This window comes from Dermacentor variabilis, chromosome 3 (assembly GCF_050947875.1).
Source record: "Dermacentor variabilis isolate Ectoservices chromosome 3, ASM5094787v1, whole genome shotgun sequence".
In the NCBI taxonomy this organism is placed as follows: domain Eukaryota; kingdom Metazoa; phylum Arthropoda; class Arachnida; order Ixodida; family Ixodidae; genus Dermacentor; species Dermacentor variabilis.
This window is the reverse complement of record NC_134570.1, coordinates 52,765,868-52,787,465: the sequence shown is the minus strand read 5'-3', so window position 1 is coordinate 52,787,465 and position 21,598 is coordinate 52,765,868.

Below are 21,598 nucleotides of genomic sequence, written 5' to 3'. Positions count from 1 at the left end.
TGAAGCTGCGGTCAAGCCTTCGCGTGTCGTCCGTCCAATCAGCGTATACGATATCCGTCGAAACAGAGGTTGGCAGTGCCGCACCGGCGTCATATACATCCATTGTAAACACAGAGGCAACGGAGGCAGTTGAGACAAGCAATGGACGCGTCACCACGGGATCGCCGCGAAAGGGGTGAATATACAATAACGCATCATCATTATCATCACCAACAACAACAACAACAACGACGACGAGGACAACAACGACCTATTTTATGTCCACCGCAGGACGAAGGTCTCTGCCTAAGCTCTTGTCCCACACCAAGTGATTCCAACTTCCACGACGCGTCTTTCCTTTTTTTTTTTCCTTTGTATCCCGTCCTCGTGCAATACTCCTTCGGAAACCTATGAGGTATGAGAATAAACAAGGCGCCGAAAAATCTACGCGCTTTAAAAGGGAAAATGGGGAAGAATTGAGCACGTCACGTGGCCAGCATCAAGCACCGATGGCGGGCTGCCTCAGGCCGAGCGCTCGTCCAGTGAAAGGCGTCGCCGGGCGAACATTTAGTCCGATGCAGCTACATGCGAGTCGCTCGGAGGTTGTTGCGTGCACCTAGCGTCATCACTCTCCGGAGACAGCGAGGCTAAATTGGGAAGGAGAAGTGGGCACCGGACTTGCGGGCGAGCGTGTGGGTGTTGTTGAATGGTCGCGCGCGAAGGGGCGACGGTGCTCTAATGTGCTGTTGTTGACGAAGTCGGAGTCGAAAGAGCACCGCGTATTTGACAAACGTCACCTGGAGAGACTGCATTGGTTTCGCAGAGCTTTCTAGAAAAGTTATTATATTGCCCAGAAGTGGGCCCTTGCGTCATAACATCAATCAATCAATCAATCAATCAATCAATCAATCAATCAATCAATCAATCAATCAATCAATCAATCAATCAATCAATCAATCAATCAAAAGTTACTATAGAGAACTCTAGCGCTGTGATCGTTCACTTACAATGCCAAAGGCATGTATACCGCGAGGGTGCGCCTCCTACTGTCGTGCCAATTTTAGCGATTACGCAATCGCTTTGCCCACATCCTTGATGCCAGCGCACGGACGAGGCGAAGTATATGTAGTGCGTGCTGAACCAGGCGACAACACAACGCCGGACGACTGACCATAGAAATACCCCGGCTGCTGGATAAAAACTAGGTGTGCATTCTTCAATGAACGTGTTTGACGCCAACTTGAGTCGCTACAGATATGTGCCACTGTGAATGGGCCGCCCTACAATGACGAAAGAAACATCCCTATTTTCCAATGCTGAGCGGAGGAGTCGGACCCACGTCACAAAAGGGTTCCTCCAAGACCTCGCGCACGTGTGCAAGCAGGTGTGCTTTTATCCAGCGGCCGTGGACATACCGTCCGTGGACCTTGCCGGTGGCACACCCTGTCGCAACCTGGAAATGAACATCCTGGGAGGATTGATTTCGTTGATATGTTTGACCAGTTTACTGTCACAGAGAGACACCTACGACATCAAAGACTCCGCGAAGTGGAAGCCTTCGCATTATCCTTTTTTTCTGTCATGTGTATTCAAGAAGTTGGTGCCTACATGTAAGTGGAACGGGATACTCCTCCCGTCTTGATTCATGGATGTTCCCGTGAACACGTGACCCGCGCGCCATATCTCGGAGGCAATCTGCAGCGGGTACAAACGGAGGCGAGCCGAGATGGGTGGCGGCTTCGTGTGCGCCGTCTGCCCGCGCGCCTTGTGTTGGAGGTCGCAGAACCTCGTTTCTGAGGCACGCTGAAGCGAGAGGCAGCTCGAAGTACGTTGGCGCATATATAGCTAGGTCTGCTGTGCTACATTAGCTGTATAGCGCCTCGTTATGAAGCGTTATTAGAACTGTTCTGTTCAGGCATGACAGAAATACGTAACCATGGAGATATCCGTTAGATGCATGCTGTTGACTTAGTTAGGCTGGATAATGACACATTGAAGCTAATATAACTGAACATTCGTTACACGAATGCTATCTTGAGCATCGACGATGGGGAACAATTCACTCCGTACTAAATATTGCACTATGTCCACCAGCTCTAGCAAACGTCTTGGTACTACAGCGCCTGCGGACTTCAGCGGAACATGAGCCGCGGATTTGATGAGTGCAGTGCCGTTTTCAGGTGTGAGTAGCTTTGGATGTCCGATTTCGACATCGACCAAGTGGCCGCTTGTATGTGCACACGCAACAGAGACAGCCTGTGTCAAAAAAGAAAGAAAACCATTAGATTTTTAATGCGGTTATCATTCTTTGAATACTTCCGGCACTTTTCGGTCTCCCATTATCTTTGTCTAACGAAAGAACGAAATGCTGGCTATCCCGAGCGTGATGCAGTTTGAAAATATGGGTCTTACCTTTTCCACGGCACTCTTCAATGAAACATAAATACCTTAAAGTTGGCCTCGAACAGGTAAGAGGCAGACAGTGTGCCTGAGGCAGGAATTTTTTTCATCTCACGTCCCAAAGTGCCCTAGTGCAGCACGCGAGCGATGCAGCACGACTCAGTGGAGCCTTGGAATAGGGGCCCACCCTTGCTGAAGAGAAGCCTCAAGTCGGCAGTGCCAAGAAGATGAAGACGACGGAGACCTCGTAACCGCGAAACTCTTGAAAGACTCAATAAAAGTTTTCACTCACTCACTCACTCGGCGAAGTGGGCACGCTTGAACGGGGACGGGGGTCCACGTGCTTCTACCCTTCCCTAATTTGATATTATGTCCAATGAAAGAGGCAGCAAAAGACATTTTCTCAGTTTTGAATGGCGACCTCTCGGAAAGCAAGGACAGCTGCAGAAGAAACGACCCGAAACCGTGGGTATACGTAGTGGTCTCGTAATCTGTAAAGGGACCTACACTTTGTATGTACAGTGCTGAGCGATCGAAACGCGACAGCATGGCGGCCGGCGCTTTTTGCGCCACCGGTAATAGCTGAGGAGGCAGAATGCAGTTACGATGCATCAAAGAGATTGATGCTTTCATGTGAGTACACACACCATCTCGGTTCAAGTGCCAGCCACCCCCAATCCCAGCCCTGCCAACAACCGGTATCGCGATCCTGAAATCTTCTCTGGCTTGCCTGGTGAGGACGTTGAAGACTGGCTCGACAACTACGATCGTGTCAGCGAATACAACAACTGGAACGAGACATCGAGGTTAAACAACGTGCCATTTTACGTCTCTCAAGTAGCCAAGACATGGTTCCTGAATCATGAGAGAGACTTCCGTGATTGTTCGTCTTTCAGGGAGCAGCTACGGCGGATTTTCGGCACACCCACGGTTCGTTCGGAAGTTGCGAAAAAGAGGCTGTCTGAGCGCGTCCAGCATTATGGCGAGTTGTATACCTCGTACATTGAGGAAATCCTCGCGCTTTGCCGCCGTGTCGACAGTGCCATGCCAGTACCTGATCGCGTGCGACACCTTCTTAAGGGTATCGGATCTACTGCCTTCAACGCACTCGCCGCTCAAAACCCTTCGACGGTGTCGGACGTCGTCTCCGTCTGTCAGCGCCTCGACGCCCTGCAATCAATCCGCTTGCAACCGGACTTTTCCTACAACCCCCTGGCAAACAGTATTGAGCTCCGGTCTATCATTCGAGCCATAATTCGCGAGGAATTGCAAGCGCGTGGCTCACCCCCTGGCAGCAGCGCTCACGTCCAACCTGCTTCTACTGACCTGTGCGGTATTATTAAGGAGGAATTGGCCTCCCTGCAGAACGCCCAGCATACCAACGCTTCTCCTTGCCCACAACCGGCTTCTTACGCCCAGGTTGCTGCAATGCCAGCCGCGCCGTCTCCAATCACACCACCTGCGCCTGTTCACGATCACCTGGCACCTTTAGTCGCCCGAGCTCCGAACCCACCTTACTACTCTGCCTGGCGTTCATCGAGGCCTATCTGCTACTACTGCGGCTTTCGAGAACATATCTCCCGGTTTTGCCGACGCCGCCAGCAAGACGAACGTCGTGGTTACGCGGCCTTTGAACGCGATGAGCCACCTCGTCGCGTTTACCGCGCTTATGACGATAATCCTCCCGTTCGCCGATCTCCATCTCCGGCCGACCTTTTCAACACCGCACTCAACACACGTGCCTCGAGACGCCGCTCCCCATCGCCGCTCCGACGTTCTGTTTCGCCACTTCGACCTGTCTCCCAACTCCATTTCCAGCGACCGGAAAACTAACCAGTGCAGTTTTTGGAGGGAAAACTGCATCGCCGCGAAGTGCTCCAAGTCCTCCTGAACGTCCTTCGAACATGTTATTGGTGTCTGTGGAGGGTGTGCCTTTGTTAGCTCTGATTGACACGGGAGCTACTATATCTGTTATGCGCGCGGACCTGTGCTCTCGTCTGCGGAAAGTGAAGACGCCTTATATTGGATCATCCCTGATTGGGGCTAATGGAGCAATCATTCGACCATCAGCCCAATGTACAGCACGCGTCTTCATTGATGGTATCTGTCATCACATTAAATTCGCGATTTTATTCCCGTGCGCTCATGAACTAATTTAGGTTGGGACTTTCTCTCGTCAACGTGTAGTCCATATGACCGATACAGTTCATTGCAGCGGGACTGCCGATGAGCCACGACTGCGTTTTCTTACTGCTGCCGATTCTGTACTGCCTCCAGGCCACGAACAAGTCATAAGTCTCTCTTCTACGGACATCACCAATGGCGACGTGTTCATCACTCCTTACGGTCGCTGTCTTGCCCGTGGGATTGTCTTCGCTTCCTGCCTGGTGCGGTTCAAAGAAAGCTCTGCGTTAATCATCGCTTTAAGCGCGACCACTGAGACAATCCTCCTACCTCAAGGCTCCGTAGTGACCTGTTATGTGGATACCCAACCAGTCTCCCTGCTTCCTCTTGCCGCCTCGCAAGCTCTTCCTCAACAGGACAAATCTGCTTCAACTGACCTTGCTTCCGTGATAAGTCCTGACCTTACTGCTGCTCAACATGAAGCGTTGCTAAAATTGCTTACGAAGCACCAGGCCTCATTTGATATGGATACTTCGTCACTCGGACAGACTTGCGTTGCCTTCCATCGTATCAACACCGGTGGCCAGACTATTGTACGCCGTCGTCCCTACCGAGTCTCTTTGGCCGAACGCAAAATCATCGAGGAGAACGTCGCCGATATGCTGAAAAGAAGCGTCATACGTCCCTCCGCCAGTGCTTGGTCATCACCCGTCGTTTTAGTGCAGAAGAAGGATTGATCGGTACGATTTTGTGTTGACTACCGTGCGCTAAACAAGATCACCCGTAAGGATGTATATCCGATGCCCCGTATCGATGACGCCCTTGATTCGTTGCAAGGCGCCCAATATTTTTCCAGCCTTGATCTTCGCTCCGGATATTGGCAAATTCCGATGCACGAAGCGGACAAAGAAAAGACCGCCTTTTCTACTCCAGATGATCTTTATGAGTTTAATGTAATGCCGGTCTATGCAATGCTCCCGCCACATTTGAAAGAATGATCGACACGGTTCTTTGCCGCCTCGCAAGCTCTTCCTCAACAGGACAAATCTGCTTCAACTGACCTTGCTTCCGTGATAAGTCCTGACCTTACTGCTGCTCAACATGAAGCGTTGCTAAAATTGCTTACGAAGCACCAGGCCTCATTTGATATGGATACTTCGTCACTCGGACAGACTTGTGTTGCCTTCCATCGTATCAACACCGGTGGCCAGACTATTGTACGCCGTCGTCCCTACCGAGTCTCTTTGGCCGAACGCAAAATCATCGAGGAGAACGTCGCCGATATGCTGAAAAGAAGCGTCATACGTCCCTCCGCCAGTGCTTGGTCATCACCCGTCGTTTTAGTGCAGAAGAAGGATTGATCGGTACGATTTTGTGTTGACTACCGTGCGCTAAACAAGATCACCCGTAAGGATGTATATCCGATGCCCCGTATCGATGACGCCCTTGATTCGTTGCAAGGCGCCCAATATTTTTCCAGCCTTGATCTTCGCTCCGGATATTGGCAAATTCCGATGCACGAAGCGGACAAAGAAAAGACCGCCTTTTCTACTCCAGATGATCTTTATGAGTTTAATGTAATGCCGGTCTATGCAATGCTCCCGCCACATTTGAAAGAATGATCGACACGGTTCTTCGCGGCCTCAAGTGGAAAACTTGTCTATGTTACCTCGACGACATCGTCGTGTTTTCCTCGACTTTCACTGACTGTAAGGTCGCTCTGATTGTTCGGGTTCTTAAGTGTCACGAATCGGCCGCGTGCTTTGTGCATAGAGAGGGGGTTCACTTGCCCCCGTGTCAGCCGGGCGACAGTTGCTGTGTTATGTGGGGTCACAGGCACCGCGCGGTGTTGGGTGACGCGTCGCGGCAGGTGCCAGGTGGGCGAGTGCCGATTCCGGGAAGTCGGCATTGTGCGCACGGTGTTGGCAGTCCGCCGACGGTCACACGAGTCCACACAGACCAGCCTTGAAAGGGACCGCTGTACAAGGTATTGTGGGTGTGGCTCCCGAGTGCCTGACTAATTGGAGGCGCCGCCGAGGTTAAGAAGGGCTTAGCAACTCTGACCCCGTTCCGCATGCAGTGAGCATGGACCTAATCTTCTACGCGTCCGGAACGCAATCGCCAGCCTTGTTGTTGGGTGCGACTGCCTGTGTGGTGTCGAAGGCCAGCTTACAGTGCACGCTGTAGGAATGCGGTGCACACGTAAAAAGTGCATTCGGACGACGGCGTCTTGGAAACACGCACTCGGAGAACTTTGTCTTGTAGACAATAAGTTTGAAGGACAAGGAGGGCCATCAGTCTCCCACGCGGACAAACTTTGAGTACGGCCGCACTACGTGGTATCGATGCCCCTGCTTCTGAGACAGTTGCGGCCCAGAGACGCCGTTGGGATTTGAAACGGTCTACCGATAACTTGTTCGGGCCTGGCGTGTTTTGCTGAGCCCGTCACTAACTACGGAGAAATGAGAGGGCAACGGAGTTTTGGCGAAGAAGGAAAAGAGCTTTGTTTTCCAATATGTTTATTTTTAAGAGTAAGCCCATCCCTGTGGGTTGTGGCTTAACAAACGGTTGACTCTGATTGGCAACTGAACCTGTGGGACGGGCCAACGGCCCTACCGCCTTTTTTTTCTTTGTGTATTTGGGCTATAAAAATCGGGACGACATGCTGTCCCTCGGACTTGGCTGAAATCAGGATTACTGATAGATCAGTGAGGCTCCGTACCATGTACGTTAGACTTGGCTGAAATCAGGATTACTGATAGATCAGTGAGGCTCCGTACCATGTACGTTAGACTTGGCTGAAATCAGGATTGCTGATAGATCAGTGAGCCTCCGTGCTATGCACGTTAAAACGAGTCTGGGCTCTAACAGTCATTGAGACAGTCGAAGAGTGAGACTTTGTTTCTCAATTGTTCAAATTTGTAATGTATTTGTTTTACCTGCCATGTATATAGAAAAGTTTACGTATAAATATTTCTTGTACATCTGATCTGCATCGTTTCCTGCCTGCGTTTGATCAACAACTGCCGATCATCGTCCGAGAAGCTTCAAGTTCCAACGGTGAAGCGAGGACGGAGAACGAACGAAACTTTACTGGCGCAGCACGACAAGATCAGCAAGCCCCACAACGAGCAACGAGCAGCGAGCCAGGCGCAAGGAATCAGAGGGCCACCAGCGAATTCCGCAAGGGTTGCAATTCATCTGGACAAGGACGTCAGGCGGCGCCCCCAGCAGCAACGGGTGAGCGGGATTCCTTGCGTTTTGTCTAGGTTGGCATGGCTGTTGTTCAGTGAGGTTAATGGTGTTCACGCGCAGAACAGCAAGCGCGATTGAGGCTAACGTAAACATTGATACTGCATTTGAACAAAGAGAGGGTCAGAGACGGCAGGAACTGCAACGCGTCGGAGAGACCGAGTCTGAGACGTCGGATACTGAAATGGATAGTGAGACGCAAGGCGCTGCTCAGGCTCCGAGCATGACAGATCCAGAGGCCATGGCGGTGAGACGCCTGGAGCTGGAGCTGGAAAAGGTGCGCCTACAGCTAGAGTGCGAGCGCATTGCTCTACGGAGAGTGGAGCTCGAGCAGTCGAGCAGGCCGCCTTCGGTGTCGGAAGGAAGCGATCGGCACGGTGCCATCACGGATGGAATAGCACAATGTGCTAAAGTGCTTAAGGCATACCGGTTGCCGTGTGACGCTGACGTTCCGATATGGTTTGATGAGGTCGAAAAGTTGTTTGCATCTTTTCAAGTACCAGCACATAGCCGTGTACATTTGATCATGCCTGCGCTGGCCGAGCGGGTTCGTTATCTGTTGCGTGGCCTCAATGACGAGGAATGTACAGATTATGAGACTGTAAAGAAGGCGGTATTAGATGAACTTAAGCTCACGCCAGCTAAATACTTGGAGAGGTTTGAAAAGGCATCTAAACGAAAGGAGGAAACTTGGGCTCAGTTCGCGTCCCGCGCTAGAACTTATTTGGCATATTACCTTCAATCTCGCAATGCAAACTCCAAAGAAGCTATGACGGAGCTTATGGTCGCTGACCGTATGAAAGCCAGTCTAAGCACAGAAGCCCTTGAATATGTTCTTTTGCGCGAGGGTGAAGATTGGTTTAAGCCAGTGGAAGTGGCTAAAGTGCTCGAGACTTTCGAGCAAGCTAAAGGGAAAGGACGAGCAACTAAGCCAGCCGCAACAGCCTCACTGCTGCAGCACTCAAAACTAGCTAGCCCGCAGAGGACAAACTTAAAATGCCACGTGTGTCATGTACAGGGTCACCTAGCCAGAGACTGCCCAAAAGCTTCAAATAAAGAACAGCAGGGGAAGGCGCCGACTGTGCAAAAACAAAGGGTACAGAAGGTTGCTGTTGTAAGTGAAGAACCTCCACCAGAGCAAGAAAGGGTGCTAAGCGGTAGAGTGCAAGTCGTAGCTCAAAATGCTAGTTCAGGGAGGTCAAAGCTGGACCTTATCCCTATCATGTGCGGGAATATAGCAACAGAAGCTGTGTTGGACACAGGTAGTGAGATAACGGTCGTCCGTAAAAGTATGTTGCCGGTCGTTTTACAGGAGCCATAGGGAACAGTAAGGCTCGAGTCGGCATTCGGAAACACCATTCGAGCTAACCTAGCTACGCTGCCCGTAGGCATACATCGCCCGGGGGCTGTGATACAACCGCAGAGGATCGATCTGGTGTGCGCGGTTACAGACGAACTTGCAAACGGGGTTGACTGCCTGCTGTCAAAGGAAGATTGGGAACTACTACAGGCGCAGGAAAAAGACGAGTTTGGACGAGAAAGTATTCCGCGGGTAGCCAATTCCGTTGGAGTTCGATCAGTTGAAATGGTCGATAATACCGAGCCAGACTGCGGTCTAAGTTGCGAGAAAACGACAGATGAAATCCCTAAATTGCAAGGGAACAGTTTGATACAATATGTCAATGAGGTGCCCAGTCAGCGGGAGGAATTTCAAGCTGCTCAGCTTGCCGATGAAAGCCTGAAAAAGGCCTGGAATAATGCGAGAAACGGCAAAGCTGACATGTTCGTGTCAGACGGACTTTTGTGCCATTGGGATTCCTTAGCGGGAGTCAAAGTCAGACAACTGGTCCTGCCAGAAGAAAGACTCAATGAGGCAGTGCCGCTCCGATCCCTGACAGCGAGAGCCACATGCGAGCCTTTACTGGAAATTTTCAGTCGTACTGGAGTGCCGGAAACGATCTGTTCAGACCAAGGCACGAACTTTAAATCTCAACTGACACAGTTAATGTTAGAAAAACTGGGCTGTCCACCTAGGTTCTCCACTGCCGAACACCCTGAGAGCAATGGAGTGGTTGAGAGATGGAACAGAGTCCTCAAAAATATGTTGTATCATGTAATGGAACGGGACCGAAGAAAGTGGGACAAGCTGATCCCATTTGTTCTGTGGGCGTATCACGAAGTGCCGCATGATACCACCGGGGTGGCGCCGTTCAGGCCATTGTACGGTAGAAACCCAAATGGGTCCCTATCAAGGTTGCAGCAAACTTGGACGGGTGAAATTGCGGTGCCCTCAACTCTGAGAGAGAACTACGCCGATGCGGGGAGACCGCTTACAGCTTTGACAAGGCGAGGGGTTCCTAATTCAATTCCATGGTTGGAAGATGCGCAGTGCGCGTTCGAAATTCAAAAGTTAACTCTCTGTCTGGCTGTCGCCATGAACACTCCTGAGCCTCATCAGCCGTACCGGCTATTCACTGATGCGTCGGCGACGGTGGCTGGTGCCTGTTTAGCTCAAATGTCAGCGGACGGAAAAGAAAAGCCGATCGCTTTTCCTAGCCATCGCTTTAACCCGACACAGGCGCGCTGGTCGACTATAGAGAGAGAAGCCTTTGCTATTATTTGGGCACTCAAGAAATTTGACTACTGGCTTTTCGGAGCAGTGGTGAATGTTGTCTCTGATCATAACCCATTGTCATATTTGACAACCAGCAATCCGCAGAGGGACAAGTTAGCAAGATGGGCGCTTTCACTACAGCGCTACAATGTAACGGTGCGTCACCGGAAAGGAACATGTAACGCCAATGTTGATGCATTATCAAGGCTCTCGAATCGTTCATGGGAGCCAATCGAGTAAAGAGCAGAAAAGAAAGGATAGACAAAAACAGCCATGCCAGCTGGGACAGGCGTGAATGTTCCCGTTCACCCGAAGGACGTGTGCGTGGGACAGTTCAGCCTTGATGGAACTCTCTGTGGTTGTTGTCGTCCATGTGTGTGAGGGTTATAAGACTGTGGACATACTATGTATATAACCTGCATATGTTACTTTGCTGCTGTTGTGACGTGCAGTGCGTTGGAGTGTTCCTGTACTTACATGAGTACTTCTTTTGCATGCTCACTGCCATGAATGTGTTGAGCCTTCGCCCTTTTCTTTTATCACTGTGAGAAAATTGTTTTTTTTCGTGGTCTTTTTAGTTCATTTTCCTGTTCCTTACGGGCTCCGCAGCACCCGTGTTGGGCAGCGTATGTCAATTTTCTTTGACGGAACCTTCAGAGCCTAAATTTTACGATACAGCGCCCTTTGGCTCTTGTAGTATAGCTGGGCACATTGTGAGCCCAGTATACTCTTTAGGAGGGACGTGTAAGGTCGCTCTGATTGTTCGGGTTCTTAAGTGTCACGAATCGGCCACGTGCTTTGTGCATAGAGAGGGGGTTCACTTGCCCCCGTGTCAGCCGGGCGACAGTTGCTGTGTTATGTGGGGTCACAGGCACCGCGCGGTGTTGGGTGACGCGTCGCGGCAGGTGCCAGGTGGGCGAGTGCCGATTCCGGGAAGTCGGCATTGTGCGCACGGTGTTGGCAGTCCGCCGACGGTCACACGAGTCCACACAGACCAGCCTTGAAAGGGACCGCTGTACAAGGTATTGTAGGTGTGGCTCCCGAGTGCCTGACTAATTGGAGGCGCCGCCGAGGTTAAGAAGGGCTTAGCAACTCTGACCCCGTTCCGCATGCAGTAAGCATGGACCTAATCTTCTACGCGTCCGGAACGCAATCGCCAGCCTTGTTGTTGGGTGCGACTGCCTGTGTGGTGTCGAAGGCCAGCTTACAGTGCACGCTGTAGGAATGCGGTGCACACGTAAAAAGTGCATTCGGACGACGGCGTCTTGGAAACACGCACTCGGAGAACTTTGTCTTGTAGACAATAAGTTTGAAGGACAAGGAGGGCCATCAGTCTCCCACGCGGACAAACTTTGAGTACGGCCGCACTACGTGGTATCGATGCCCCTGCTTCTGAGACAGTTGCGGCCCAGAGACGCCGTTGGGATTTGAAACGGTCTAGCGATAACTTGTTCGGGCCTGGCGTGTTTTGCTGAGCCCGTCACTAACTACGGAGAAATGAGAGGGCAACGGAGTTTTGGCGAAGAAGGAAAAGAGCTTTGTTTTCCAATATGTTTATTTTTAAGAGTAAGCCCATCCCTGTGGGTTGTGGCTTAACAAACGGTTGACTCTGATTGGCAACTGAACCTGTGGGACGGGCCAACGGCCCTACCGCCTTTTTTTTCTTTGTGTATTTGGGCTATAAAAATCGGGACGACATGCTGTCCCTCGGACTTGGCTGAAATCAGGATTACTGATAGATCAGTGAGGCTCCGTACCATGTACGTTAGACTTGGCTGAAATCAGGATTACTGATAGATCAGTGAGGCTCCGTACCATGTACGTTAGACTTGGCTGAAATCAGGATTGCTGATAGATCAGTGAGCCTCCGTGCTATGCACGTTAAAACGAGTCTGGGCTCTAACAGTCATTGAGACAGTCGAAGAGTGAGACTTTGTTTCTCAATTGTTCAAATTTGTAATGTATTTGTTTTACCTGCCATGTATATAGAAAAGTTTACGTATAAATATTTCTTGTACATCTGATCTGCATCGTTTCCTGCCTGCGTTTGATCAACAACTGCCGATCATCGTCCGAGAAGCTTCAAGTTCCAACGGTGAAGCGAGGACGGAGAACGAACGAAACTTTACTGGCGCAGCACGACAAGATCAGCAAGCCCCACAACGAGCAACGAGCAGCGAGCCAGGCGCAAGGAATCAGAGGGCCACCAGCGAATTCCGCAAGGGTTGCAATTCATCTGGACAAGGACGTCAGGCGGCGCCCCCAGCAGCAACGGGTGAGCGGGATTCCTTGCGTTTTGTCTAGGTTGGCATGGCTGTTGTTCAGTGAGGTTAATGGTGTTCACGCGCAGAACAGCAAGCGCGATTGAGGCTAACGTAAACATTGATACTGCATTTGAACAAAGAGAGGGTCAGAGACGGCAGGAACTGCAACGCGTCGGAGAGACCGAGTCTGAGACGTCGGATACTGAAATGGATAGTGAGACGCAAGGCGCTGCTCAGGCTCCGAGCATGACAGATCCAGAGGCCATGGCGGTGAGACGCCTGGAGCTGGAGCTGGAAAAGGTGCGCCTACAGCTAGAGTGCGAGCGCATTGCTCTACGGAGAGTGGAGCTCGAGCAGTCGAGCAGGCCGCCTTCGGTGTCGGAAGGAAGCGATCGGCACGGTGCCATCACGGATGGAATAGCACAATGTGCTAAAGTGCTTAAGGCATACCGGTTGCCGTGTGACGCTGACGTTCCGATATGGTTTGATGAGGTCGAAAAGTTGTTTGCATCTTTTCAAGTACCAGCACATAGCCGTGTACATTTGATCATGGCTGCGCTGGCCGAGCGGGTTCGTTATCTGTTGCGTGGCCTCAATGACGAGGAATGTACAGATTATGAGACTGTAAAGAAGGCGGTATTAGATGAACTTAAGCTCACGCCAGCTAAATACTTGGAGAGGTTTGAAAAGGCATCTAAACGAAAGGAGGAAACTTGGGCTCAGTTCGCGTCCCGCGCTAGAACTTATTTGGCATATTACCTTCAATCTCGCAATGCAAACTCCAAAGAAGCTATGACGGAGCTTATGGTCGCTGACCGTATGAAAGCCAGTCTAAGCACAGAAGCCCTTGAATATGTTCTTTTGCACGAGGGTGAAGATTGGTTTAAGCCAGTGGAAGTGGCTAAAGTGCTCGAGACTTTCGAGCAAGCTAAAGGGAAAGGACGAGCAACTAAGCCAGCCGCAACAGCCTCACTGCTGCAGCACTCAAAACTAGCTAGCCCGCAGAGGACAAACTTAAAATGCCACGTGTGTCATGTACAGGGTCACCTAGCCAGAGACTGCCCAAAAGCTTCAAATAAAGAACAGCAGGGGAAGGCGCCGACTGTGCAAAAACAAAGGGTACAGAAGGTTGCTGTTGTAAGTGAAGAACCTCCACCAGAGCAAGAAAGGGTGCTAAGCGGTAGAGTGCAAGTCGTAGCTCAAAATGCTAGTTCAGGGAGGTCAAAGCTGGACCTTATCCCTATCATGTGCGGGAATATAGCAACAGAAGCTGTGTTGGACACAGGTAGTGAGATAACGGTCGTCCGTAAAAGTATGTTGCCGGTCGTTTTACAGGAGCCATAGGGAACAGTAAGGCTCGAGTCGGCATTCGGAAACACCATTCGAGCTAACCTAGCTACGCTGCCCGTAGGCATACATCGCCCGGGGGCTGTGATACAACCGCAGAGGATCGATCTGGTGTGCGCGGTTACAGACGAACTTGCAAACGGGGTTGACTGCCTGCTGTCAAAGGAAGATTGGGAACTACTACAGGCGCAGGAAAAAGACGAGTTTGGACGAGAAAGTATTCCGCGGGTAGCCAATTCCGTTGGAGTTCGATCAGTTGAAATGGTCGATAATACCGAGCCAGACTGCGGTCTAAGTTGCGAGAAAACGACAGATGAAATCCCTAAATTGCAAGGGAACAGTTTGATACAATATGTCAATGAGGTGCCCAGTCAGCGGGAGGAATTTCAAGCTGCTCAGCTTGCCGATGAAAGCCTGAAAAAGGCCTGGAATAATGCGAGAAACGGCAAAGCTGACATGTTCGTGTCAGACGGACTTTTGTGCCATTGGGATTCCTTAGCGGGAGTCAAAGTCAGACAACTGGTCCTGCCAGAAGAAAGACTCAATGAGGCAGTGCCGCTCCGATCCCTGACAGCGAGAGCCACATGCGAGCCTTTACTGGAAATTTTCAGTCGTACTGGAGTGCCGGAAACGATCTGTTCAGACCAAGGCACGAACTTTAAATCTCAACTGACACAGTTAATGTTAGAAAAACTGGGCTGTCCACCTAGGTTCTCCACTGCCGAACACCCTGAGAGCAATGGAGTGGTTGAGAGATGGAACAGAGTCCTCAAAAATATGTTGTATCATGTAATGGAACGGGACCGAAGAAAGTGGGACAAGCTGATCCCATTTGTTCTGTGGGCGTATCACGAAGTGCCGCATGATACCACCGGGGTGGCGCCGTTCAGGCCATTGTACGGTAGAAACCCAAATGGGTCCCTATCAAGGTTGCAGCAAACTTGGACGGGTGAAATTGCGGTGCCCTCAACTCTGAGAGAGAACTACGCCGATGCGGGGAGACCGCTTACAGCTTTGACAAGGCGAGGGGTTCCTAATTCAATTCCATGGTTGGAAGATGCGCAGTGCGCGTTCGAAATTCAAAAGTTAACTCTCTGTCTGGCTGTCGCCATGAACACTCCTGAGCCTCATCAGCCGTACCGGCTATTCACTGATGCGTCGGCGACGGTGGCTGGTGCCTGTTTAGCTCAAATGTCAGCGGACGGAAAAGAAAAGCCGATCGCTTTTCCTAGCCATCGCTTTAACCCGACACAGGCGCGCTGGTCGACTATAGAGAGAGAAGCCTTTGCTATTATTTGGGCACTCAAGAAATTTGACTACTGGCTTTTCGGAGCAGTGGTGAATGTTGTCTCTGATCATAACCCATTGTCATATTTGACAACCAGCAATCCGCAGAGGGACAAGTTAGCAAGATGGGCGCTTTCACTACAGCGCTACAATGTAACGGTGCGTCACCGGAAAGGAACATGTAACGCCAATGTTGATGCATTATCAAGGCTCTCGAATCGTTCATGGGAGCCAATCGAGTAAAGAGCAGAAAAGAAAGGATAGACAAAAACAGCCATGCCAGCTGGGACAGGCGTGAATGTTCCCGTTCACCCGAAGGACGTGTGCGTGGGACAGTTCAGCCTTGATGGAACTCTCTGTGGTTGTTGTCGTCCATGTGTGTGAGGGTTATAAGACTGTGGACATACTATGTATATAACCTGCATATGTTACTTTGCTGCTGTTGTGACGTGCAGTGCGTTGGAGTGTTCCTGTACTTACATGAGTACTTCTTTTGCATGCTCACTGCCATGAATGTGTTGAGCCTTCGCCCTTTTCTTTTATCACTGTGAGAAAATTGTTTTTTTTCGTGGTCTTTTTAGTTCATTTTCCTGTTCCTTACGGGCTCCGCAGCACCCGTGTTGGGCAGCGTATGTCAATTTTCTTTGACGGAACCTTCAGAGCCTAAATTTTACGATACAGCGCCCTTTGGCTCTTGTAGTATAGCTGGGCACATTGTGAGCCCAGTATACTCTTTAGGAGGGACGTGTAAGGTCGCTCTGATTGTTCGGGTTCTTAAGTGTCACGAATCGGCCACGTGCTTTGTGCATAGAGAGGGGGTTCACTTGCCCCCGTGTCAGCCGGGCGACAGTTGCTGTGTTATGTGGGGTCACAGGCACCGCGCGGTGTTGGGTGACGCGTCGCGGCAGGTGCCAGGTGGGCGAGTGCCGATTCCGGGAAGTCGGCATTGTGCGCACGGTGTTGGCAGTCCGCCGACGGTCACACGAGTCCACACAGACCAGCCTTGAAAGGGACCGCTGTACAAGGTATTGTAGGTGTGGCTCCCGAGTGCCTGACTAATTGGAGGCGCCGCCGAGGTTAAGAAGGGCTTAGCAACTCTGACCCCGTTCCGCATGCAGTAAGCATGGACCTAATCTTCTACGCGTCCGGAACGCAATCGCCAGCCTTGTTGTTGGGTGCGACTGCCTGTGTGGTGTCGAAGGCCAGCTTACAGTGCACGCTGTAGGAATGCGGTGCACACGTAAAAAGTGCATTCGGACGACGGCGTCTTGGAAACACGCACTCGGAGAACTTTGTCTTGTAGACAATAAGTTTGAAGGACAAGGAGGGCCATCAGTCTCCCACGCGGACAAACTTTGAGTACGGCCGCACTACGTGGTATCGATGCCCCTGCTTCTGAGACAGTTGCGGCCCAGAGACGCCGTTGGGATTTGAAACGGTCTAGCGATAACTTGTTCGGGCCTGGCGTGTTTTGCTGAGCCCGTCACTAACTACGGAGAAATGAGAGGGCAACGGAGTTTTGGCGAAGAAGGAAAAGAGCTTTGTTTTCCAATATGTTTATTTTTAAGAGTAAGCCCATCCCTGTGGGTTGTGGCTTAACAAACGGTTGACTCTGATTGGCAACTGAACCTGTGGGACGGGCCAACGGCCCTACCGCCTTTTTTTTCTTTGTGTATTTGGGCTATAAAAATCGGGACGACATGCTGTCCCTCGGACTTGGCTGAAATCAGGATTACTGATAGATCAGTGAGGCTCCGTACCATGTACGTTAGACTTGGCTGAAATCAGGATTACTGATAGATCAGTGAGGCTCCGTACCATGTACGTTAGACTTGGCTGAAATCAGGATTGCTGATAGATCAGTGAGCCTCCGTGCTATGCACGTTAAAACGAGTCTGGGCTCTAACAGTCATTGAGACAGTCGAAGAGTGAGACTTTGTTTCTCAATTGTTCAAATTTGTAATGTATTTGTTTTACCTGCCATGTATATAGAAAAGTTTACGTATAAATATTTCTTGTACATCTGATCTCATCGCTTCCTGCTTGCGTTTGATCAACAACTGCCGATCATCGTCCGAGAAGCTTCAAGTTCCAACGGTGAAGCGAGGACAGAGAACGAACGAAACTTTACTCTGACCATGTGCAACGCTTAGATGAAGTGCTCACATGCCTTTCTAATGCTGGACTTCAACTAAACACGAGGAAGTGCCGTTTCGCTAGCACAACGATTAAAGTTCTGGGTCATCTCGTTAGCAAAGACGGCATCCAGCCCGATCCGGATAAAATTTCCGCGGTGCTCAACTTTCCACGCCCACTTCGTGCAAAAGAACTGCGCAGCTTCATTAGACTCGCCTCATACTTTAGACGTTTTATCCGGAACTTTGCCAGCATTGCCTCGCCCCTCCACAAGCTCCTTGCTAGTTCCAGTTCCTTCGATAGGAACGATCAGTGTGAAGCCGCGTTCCAAGAACTCAAGCGCGCACTAACATCCCCACCTGTTCTTTGTCTTTTTGATGACAAGGCGCCCACATTAGTACATACTGACGCCAGCGATCACGGAATTGGTGCCATACTGCTGCAGCGCGACCACGAATTTTGCGAAAAGGTTGTTGCATATGCAAGCCGCACTCTCACTTCCGCGGAAAAGAAGTACTCGATAACCGAACAAGAGTGTTTGGCTGTTGTCTGGTCCATTCAGAAATTTCGTCCATATCTCTACGGTCGACATTTCACGGTTGTGACCGACCACCATGCCTTATGCTGGTTGTCGACGATCAAAAACTTGTCCGGGCGCCCTGGCCGCTGGATACTCCGATTACAAGCATATGATTTCAATGTCATATATAAGTCCGGACGGAAGCACCAAGATGCCGATGCTCTTTCACGATGCCCATTACCACCATCATCGGAGCACATCACATCACCTTGTCAAATTGGCCGCACGGAGGACGCTTCGTCTATTACACCGATTTCTTCCTTGACTTCATCAAACCGCCTTTCAGTGCTTTCCACTCACCAGCACGCCGATTCCTATTGCCATGGTATCATCAATCGCCTTAGCGGTGTTTCATCTCCGCCCAATGCCAGGCTACGGAAACAGCTCAAACTGTTCAAGTTTGAAGACGACGTGCTCTGCCGGTACATTTTTCACCCGGAAGGCCATCGATGGGTTCCCGTTCTACCGCGCTCTCTTCGCGCTGCAGTTCTGCAGGCCTCACACGATAACCCTACATCAGGCCACTTGGGTTTCCACAAAACACACGAGCGCATACGCAGCCGATTCTATTGGTCAGGCCTTTCCACGAGCATAGCTAGATATGTTGCCTCGTGCACGCTTTGCCAACACCGTAAGCGACCTACTACTGCTCCGGTCGGGACCCTACAACCACTTCCTTGTCCAGCACAACCCTTCTCTGTCGTCGGCATTGACCTTTTCGGGCCACTCCCACCTACTCCAGACGGCAACCGATGGATCGTCACTGCTGTTGACCATTTGACCCGGTACGCTGAAACAGCCTCAATACGCTCAGGAGCTGCCTCAGAAGTAGCGGTCTTCTTCTTGCAGGCTGTCTACTTACGTCACGGGACGCCTCACGTTCTTTTGAGCGACCGAGGCAAGGCATTTCTTTCAAGCAAGTTCTGCAAGCGTCCAACACCGTGCACAAGACAACGTCTAGCTACCACCCTCAAACCAACGGCCTAACAGAGCGATTTCATCGCACGCTGTGTGACATGCTATCCATGTATATTCAACCTGATCATCGTAACTGGGATGCGATTCTCCCATTTGTAACATTTGCGTACAACACGTGTGTTCAACGGACCACCGGATACTCTCCGTTTTTCTTAGTATACGGCCGCCACCCAACCTCATCACTCGACGTTTCTTTCTTCTCTGGCCCCGTCAACGCTTCACCATTCATTTGCGACCAGTTTGTGTCTCGCTTTGCTCAATGTCGTCGTTACGCCCGTATGAACACTGCAGCCAGCCAAGACGATCGCAAACATCGGTACGATGCCTCTCATCGCGTCGTTTCCTACCGCCCTGGTGACGATGTGCTTCTATGGACCCCTGCACGAACACCCGGTTTATGTGAGAAGCTTGAGTCTCGATACCTTGGCCCCTACAAAGTCATAGAGCAGACCTCGCCGGTGAACTATCGCGTTACACCTGTTGAGGCCCCAACCGACCGACGCTGCCGCGGAACAGAGATCGTGCACGTTTCTCGCCTGACGCCCTTTCATCTCCGTTCCACTGTCTAATGTGCGGCCAGGCTGGCCGCTTCCGTCCACGGGGGCAATTAGTGTAAGCATTTATGCGGACTTCTTCTTCATCTGTACAAAGTCATCATCAATCATCGGCTCGTGTTCGTTTTTGCATCGGCGCCATTTTTCCTTTTTGGAATATAGCGTCGTCTCGACCGTGGTATTTCAATATATATATATATATATATATATATATATATATATATATATATATATATATATATATATATATATATATATATTTCTCAGCGTCACCAGTTCCCACCAGTGGCGCAAGAAAGCACTGGCCGCCATGTTGTCCGAGCATCGCGTTTCTGTCGCTAGGCATTGTAGGTACGTAAGAACTGTTGAGTTTCGTTGCACCGTTCTTCAAAAGGTAAAAGCCAGACGGACCACTTCCTCTGCTTTTTTTTTTTTATTCGTGAACCCGTAACTAGAACACAACACCGGAGCTCTTTAGCAGTCAACAACAAAGTTTCTTTGTTTCACAGCATGTAAACTTTAGGCCAGCCTCGTACTGACTTCGCAGCTTGCTCCTAATTTTCCTGGCTTTGGGGAGTAGCTACATCGGCGGCGTCCATAGATTTCATTCGGCGCAGGAAACGTTCCGGCATCGTATGGAATTCAACGAACAGCTCGCGGATGATTTCCTGATTTTCGTCGCGCTGGCTCTTCGCCTTCATGTCTTCAAGCCACGTCTCTACGCTACCCTGGCAGGCCGCGATAAGATCATTGTTAAGCCTATCGACCAGCCCTCTCATGGACGCCCTTTTGCGCTGCAGTTCCTCAACTGCGCCCACTTTCGTAGCCGCGGCTTCGGTCAGTCGAGCGCAGCGCTTGCCTATGGCGGCTCCATGATCGGCCACGGACTCAGCGTCAGGGCATACCGCGGCATCTTGCCGTGTGTGAGCGTCGGCAACTGCCATCAGCGACTCGCACAGTTCCACCCTCGAAGCGAGGTGATCGCGCACGCCGGAGACGCTGCGCGTCACGTCGCCCACGAGGCGTTCGCGCTGCTCGCAGGACTCTTGGACGCGGCGTAACCGTTCTTTTTGGGCCATCAAGTTCCTCACCAATGCAGCTCGCTTACGGAACTCCGCGCGCAAGTGCAGTATTTCCGACGAGCGACGGGCCTGCTCCGCGTCCAGAACTGCCGCGAGTCTGGCGTACCGCGCCAGCTCTTCTGGAAGGGACGCCGTCGCGGCTACTGCGGACGCGTCCAGCGTCTCGTCGTGGTCCTCCTCCTCGTCCACTTCGCTCAGCCACTCTCGGGCTCTGGTCTCGATGAGCCGAGGAAGAGCTGAACACGCGGCGTTCAACAGAATCCGGTCCAGTTCGGTGGGTCGCTCTGCGGAACCCGGCTCGGACGTGGACCACGGCTTCGCGGCCTCAACGGACTCGTGATCGTCGGTCAGCAGGCCGACGAGCTCGGCGCACCGTCGCTCTTGGCTACAAGCCCGGAACTCGATGTCTTTATCCAGGACCGCAGCGACTCGTCGCTGCATTTCCGAGTCCTCTTCCGAAGTCGTGCGCTTTCCGGTCGCGTCCCGGGTTTGAAGCGGCGGCGGGATGAATTTCGCCTGCTTTCTGATGCTGGCGCAGTAACTTTTTTCGGCCTTCAGGTAGGACAAGAGTTGGTCGGCATTAGGCCCGCCGTCTTCTGTGTCACCGAAAACTGCGGGAGAAGCGAGAAGTTCGTTCACCTTGTCAACGACTCCAGTGACGACATCACGTATAGCTTCGTTCGACTGGCTAACCGCCTCGTCGTTAACGGCGAGGCGTTGCAGTTCTGCTTCCAGCTCTTTTGTAGCGCAATCCGCATCCTCTGTACTGGGAGAGAGGGCGTCGCTCACAGAGACACGAGACATTTCAACTGACTGAATTAAGCTAGTTCAAAGCTGGCTGCTGGCTGACGTCTGTCAATATCACGAAGCCATAGAAAAAGAACATGAAGCTTCGACGGCTTGATGCATACGGCAATGACGATGCCATACACCGTACGGGCTGTTAGCATCTCTAATGACATGCTGAGAAGCAATTAAAGTTTATTGCAGTAAAAACGGTG